At 28.5% G+C, this 6,387-nt stretch overlaps 1 long non-coding RNA gene across 4 annotated transcripts; it reads left to right on the top strand.

Moving 5' to 3' along the window:
* Window positions 1-200: 200 nt before the first annotated feature.
* LOC131657238 (uncharacterized) lies at window positions 201-4,701 on the top strand. 4 transcript variants are annotated; one of them, XR_009300544.1, is made up of 5 exons: window positions 201-327; window positions 439-562; window positions 1,385-2,766; window positions 2,854-3,315; window positions 3,394-4,701. It is a non-coding gene; the product is annotated as an uncharacterized LOC131657238 (long non-coding RNA). The 4 variants fall into 4 exon arrangements; XR_009300543.1 differs by having other exon boundaries at window positions 439-2,297; window positions 2,456-2,766; XR_009300542.1 differs by having other exon boundaries at window positions 439-2,766; window positions 3,394-3,800; window positions 3,902-4,701.
* Window positions 4,702-6,387: the final 1,686 nt, after the last annotated feature.

Here is a 6,387-nt window from a genome sequence, read left to right as displayed (position 1 = left end):
ACACATGTCTACTTTCTATCACCAAAAGATGAAAAGTTTCTTAAAAAATAGATCTAAAATTTATAAAGTATTTTTATGTTACCTCTTTTATAAATATGCTAAGAGACATTTATTAAGTTGCAAAAGAGCAATAAAATATATTAAAATATATTATGCCTTTTAGTCCTACAAATATTTAAGTGTTTTTAGCATTGCATTAATATACATTGAATATATCTAAGTTCATTAGTAAAATTAAAAGATACAAAAATATGGCTAAAATTCTCAAATTTGTTTATGCTATAATTTTGTTTTTGTCCTTATTCTTTCTCTCAGTGAAGGCTATCGGTAAATCAATGTTTCCCCTTAAATAAATTATTTTTTATCTTGTAATTCTTACATAACCTTTTATCAAATTATATTAACATTGTTTATTCTATTTTTTACTTTTTACTACAGTTCCATGTGAAACTGATGAAGATTGTTCAAAGGCGTATATTAACGAGAATATGTTTGGTAGCCTTCTCGTGTGTCGTAATAAAGAATGTTGTTTGCTTGTGTTTTATGAATAATATATCTTATGGTAGAATATTTCATAAGTTACATTTAAGATTTAGGTCAAATATGCTTTTATTTTTATAAATATTTTTAATTTTTATTAAAAATGATATATTTTGATTCATACAAAATTTTTATGCATGTAATTTTAATCTCTACTATTTTTTAAAATTTAGAAATTTTTTTAATTATTCTTTAAATTTTAAATTTTTGAATAAATGTTTTCATACATGTTTAAAATTTCTAAGTCGAGATTTTTATTACTTTTATAATTATCTTTTAAAATTTAAAAAATCTATTTTTAATTCTTCTCATTTTAAACAAATTTAAAATTTGATAAATAAATATCTTACAGTACTTTTAATATATGTGAAAAAATTATTCAAATATTTAAAAGTTAAAGGATAATTAAACAATTTTTAAAATTTTAGAAAATAGGAAGAACTAAAATTGTATACATAAAAATATTGTAGGGACTATAATATGTCATTTTTTAATAGACATTAAAATTAAAATTTAAAATATTTATAAGGACTAAAAATATATTTAACTCAAAGATAAATCATCTGTGTTGCACGGGTTTGATAAAAACATGTAATTCAATTATTTCAAAAATAATTAATTTACTGATTAAATATGTTATAAAATATAAGAATATGAAAATTTTAAATTTTATTTTATTTAATGTAATATTATTTTTTAAAAACAAGTGTGGACAGTCGCGCCAAACCCACATAAATCCTCAACTATGGCATCTTTGAAATTTCTGTCAATTTCCAGATTTTGTATTTTACTTTGTATGTTGTACTAAATTGAACTTTAATTGTTCCTTGCAATACAATAACAGTTTCACATGCTGCCATCAGTCCTGCATCAAATCCAACAGTTAGGAGATTTTAAAGGAAGGAAATAAATTTAAGAAAATTGCATTGTGAAAAAATAAGTGTTGGAAATTGAAGCTGGACAGAGGGCAGGAGAGAAAAAAAAAAGAGACGATCTGGATCCAATAACCTTAACATTGTGGAGTTTTGTCTTATAGTGCAATAACACTACTACAAATTATGCTTTTATGACAGAAGTTTACATCTCCAATAATAAACGAAGGAGGATATAAGTCCTAGAAGCGCCATGTATTATTTTTATTTATTTAAAATGAATAATTATTTTTCTCAGGTTTTAAGAAAAACAAGGAAATATAGTTATAAGGAAGCTCGCTTCGACACCCAGTTGTTGTATTTTATTTTTTTCAATTGTTTAGTTAGTATTTCTCACTTGACGTCTTTTTGAATTTCATTTATATCTTTGTTAATTTTTTTATTAGTATTTACATCGGCTACATAGTCCAACTGAGAGGTAATATATTTTGCATTAATAATTTCAAATTTTTATTTTCAAAATCTTATTTTAATTTTTTATTTGATATATTCAAATCCCTCAGTTTTTATCCAAAATCGACGTGATATATTTTTAAGTTAATTCCCAGAATATGGCGCTATTGTGTTTTTTATATTTTGTATTATTAATTAATATTGTCACATCAAATTTTAAGTAAAACCGACTTGACACTTATTTTGCATGAAATACTTTAGACTACAATCTAGTTTCTAACTTTTTATTTACCTATCAACACTCAAACGTCATTTCTTCACTCTCACTTCGCCAAAAATCCTAGGCAATTTTCAAGCCGAAATTCATCAAAAATCTTCCAAGAGATATTCACCCAACATCATTTCATCAACATATATTCATTTTCGCAAAAGGTTTGTTCTTCATTGAAACAATTTATATACCACTCTGTTTTTCACTGAAATAGCTTACTGATCATTTTATTTAGGGTTTCTACGTTATTTTTTCTATTGATCATTCTGTTTCTACTATTTTCCATTTGTTTTTACTCAAATGTTATTGTTTGATCCAGGTTAGTCTCTTGATAGTCATGGTCGATTCTACAAGCACCTCTCATATAACATTTGTTGCAACCACTATTAATACAAATGTAAAAGAAAAACTAGAGGTGTCACGGTGTATACTAAGGTGAAAAAAGACCACAAAAGTGGTGTTCGCTGCTCGGTTAGAGTTGATATAGAAACCGACAGAACTTATGGTGAACATGTTGAGGATTTTATGAGTTACATTGTGTTACAAGGTAGAAGTAAAGTGACTATTTTGTTAGATAATTGGCACGACGTTGATGATGACATAAAGGACGCCATATGGAAAGATATTACGGTATTAATTTTGAATTTTAGGCATCTATTGTCTATATATGATCATTTATTTTTTGTTACTTATAACATCTCTATTGTGTAAACATAGGATATGTTCATTGTAAGTGCAAATGATACGAACGTGGAAAAGAAATTGCTTACATATTATGGTGAATGATAGAGGGGATTTAAGACACAGCTCACCCATGATTATATTAAACATGCAGAAGATAAATAAGTGCCTACATACGAGGTGTATTCATTTATTAATCAAGATGTTTAGGATAAATTTGTAAAGTCTCGCACCACTACTAGCTTCTTGGCAAAGAGCCAAAAAGGAAAGGAAAATCAGCTAGAAATATTTGTCCACATAGGTTGTCTCATGGAGGAAATCAAAGACTTGAATATACGATGATTGGAAAAAAAACAAAGGGAGGAAGATCTGGGAGGTTCTATAACTCTTGATTTCATTTCATCTCCATTATCATGCCACAAGAAATGGAAGAGAGCATGTCAAAGAAAAGACGGCGAGTTCACATTATATGCTACGCGCCATGTGGTTCAAAAGATTGTAAGTATATACTCTTTTCAACAATGTTTATTTTAGTTAAATCAATTTGGTAAAGATGAAATTTTATATTTGTTATAGGATGATCTGGTTGAACAAATCAAAGTCGACTTCTTTACTTAAAAATATAGTCATGACATCATGGTAGAAGCGATTAGTATCGAGGAGCATCATGGGCGTGTATGTAATTTTTGAAGAGGCGTTCGCTTCAAGGTTTTTTTGGACCATTTAAATAATCTAGAGAGAAAAACCATAAGAGAGAGATTGAAGAGATTATTGTTGTAGAGTTGGGGAAGGAAAAGGAGAGGTGGGAGGATGACCAGGATAGAAAGTTAAAGGAGGAGAGCGAGAAGATCTTGGAGGATGAGAGGGAGAGGATGTTTCAAACGTTCCGAGAGAGTGTATAGAAAGAGCAAAAGGAGCGGGAGAGGATGGGTGAGAATGAGCTTGAGAAGGTGTCCGAGAAGTGTACCTACGATGTGCTTGAGGTATAAGTTGTATGTTTTTTATTACTGTTTTTTATTTTAATTTTATATTATATTTTTGTTGTTTTTATGATGCATAAATTTAATTCTATGGGTGTATGCAGTCACACAAATTAAAATCAGTTGGAAATGAACGTGAATGTAGTTAAGAAAGTTACGTGTGGTACAAGCGCGAAAGAAAGTTTTTCTACCAACCAAGGAAATATTGAGCTCACACCACCAAAAAAAGATAGTATTAAGAGACTAGAAATAATGACTAAGAGTATAAAAAACTAGGACGACAATTCCATATATACATGACTAGAAATTTATATTCATATGTTCTTGTACTTTAACATAAAGATTTGCTCTTGCAGGTACATCCATGAGTTTTATGTTGAAAGGAATTACTTGTGCTTTTTAACATCATATTATTTGTGTGTATTAGTGTGATATAAATATATGTAAATAATTTGAAGTGGCGACAACAACTCGACAACCATTCTTGTAGACACCATGCTATGAAATATATTCTTTATATTGTCTCTGAAGGCAATACAAATGGATGGATGAAGCATAAGGTATTAACTCAATTCACATATACGCATATTTATATTTCTTAAGTTCGTGTTGTTGTAGTTAGCTTATCATAATTCAAATTTTCTTCTAATTATATGAGTTTAACAACAAAATACCATACTTAAAAGAAGATATGGATGACATATGATCCTGTTGGTCCAGTGTCTTCTTATCTTGTTATGAATCTCGACAACAATAGTTTTTCTTAGTTGTTATAATCGTAATTTGTATATATGTAAAGATATTTTGTCATTTTTATGTGCAAATATGTAAATGTGTGTATTTTGTCTTGAGGACGACAATGTAAATTTGTACATTTGGTTTAAAATTATATGATATATTCCAATTCAGTCACATATTTTGTAGTTTCTATATAAAAAATGATACAGACAGGTGAAAATAAGATTTAAAACAATGTAAATCTGGTATTCATTAGTTAATGAATTTAAAATGATATGATACATGTCAATGATATAGACAAAAATGATACAGGCCGATGAAAATGATACAACTAAAATATGAGATTTAACCCATCGGTTATAACTTAAAATCGGGGTAAATGAATACCTTTTTACCTCGATCTTTAAATACAAACGATAGGTATATGGTGCGCGCTACAAAATTTTTAAAAAAAATGCAGTTCCTATAGATCGAACTTATGAACTTTTAATTTATAACTTCGATTTTAAAAACACTGAGGTGTTAAATGGTAGCTCTTCATGCCGCCCTTTGTTACCTCGTCTAGATAGCCGAAATTAAATGCATTTCGCGACCAATATTAAATGTGTTATTTGTAGTAGTGTGACCTCTTAGACCAGATAGTAAGAGCATCTGATCCTTGAGAAAAACACAGATATCTAATAAGCATGTGTTTTTTTCTCAAAAAAACCAACTTTGATATACATTAAACATTTTCTAATGTGAAGATATTATGGTTATTTTCATGCCTCATCTTGTGTTGGCAAAGGTAATGAGATTTTGGTGTATTGATTTCTTTCACAGTTGCACTATCTTATTTTATTTATATCCTTATAGATTATACCAATATATATATATATATATATATATATATATATATATATATATATATATATATATATATATATGTTGGATTATATTTTTGTACAGTATTAGATGGTAAATTTGAACTACTTTTGTTTCTGTAAATATTCGTTATCATAACACATCAAGTGGTTCAGTAAATGTGTTTTACTACATCAAGTTGTTTAGTAAATGTGTTTTACAATAGCACGTATATAGTTGTCGGTGTAATTTCCAATGACAGGAAAAAGGTCAAGGAAGAGAGCACTAATGAGCAAGAAATCATAAGATGGCTAAAATTTTCATTATTTTGTTTCTTTACAATTTAATATCTTTTGATGCATTCTTAATATTGTCAAATGAGTAAAAAGAGTTGTTGATAGGTTATGTCGGCCATTAATTATTCTGCTCGGGGTTCTAGCTGTAAATGAGTTTCAACAGTTTCTTGCTCAATGGAAGTCGTGTTATGATGCCAAAAATGAAAGATGAGTTTCTTAAAGCATGTGGTAAAAGAATAAACGGTATATTTTAAAAGATTAGGAAAAAGGTGACAAAGTTGTCTTGGATGTAGGGCTGGAAATGAGTCGAGTCAAGTCGAACTCGCCTTAGCTAAGTTCGACTCGTTAAGAATTAGGTTAGGCTCTTTTTACCTCTTATTTAAAATAGGTAGGATCTATAGAGTTTATTTCTTACCTATTTCTTTAAGTAAAATGTTTAATTTAGGTTATTATAAACTTCTCGTTCCTAGTTGCAATGCTTATATGTTGTGGAAACATTTGTATCCATACTCATTTTTTTCTTTGGTCGTTGGTTTTGTGAGAGCATCAAGAGAAAGAACGAGAGATGGGGTTGGAGACGTGAATAAGAGAGAATGGTTGAAATTTTTTCCCTAAATTTAATGGTTTTAATAAAGGCTAATTAGTGTAAATAAAAATGAAAAAGAGAGATTAATTTATGAGGGTTTATAATTTTATGGCATGCTTTACTTTTG

This window comes from Vicia villosa, linkage group LG3 (genome assembly GCF_029867415.1).
Source record: "Vicia villosa cultivar HV-30 ecotype Madison, WI linkage group LG3, Vvil1.0, whole genome shotgun sequence".
Classification (NCBI taxonomy): domain Eukaryota; kingdom Viridiplantae; phylum Streptophyta; class Magnoliopsida; order Fabales; family Fabaceae; genus Vicia; species Vicia villosa.
This window is presented reverse-complemented; position numbering and strand designations above follow the sequence as displayed.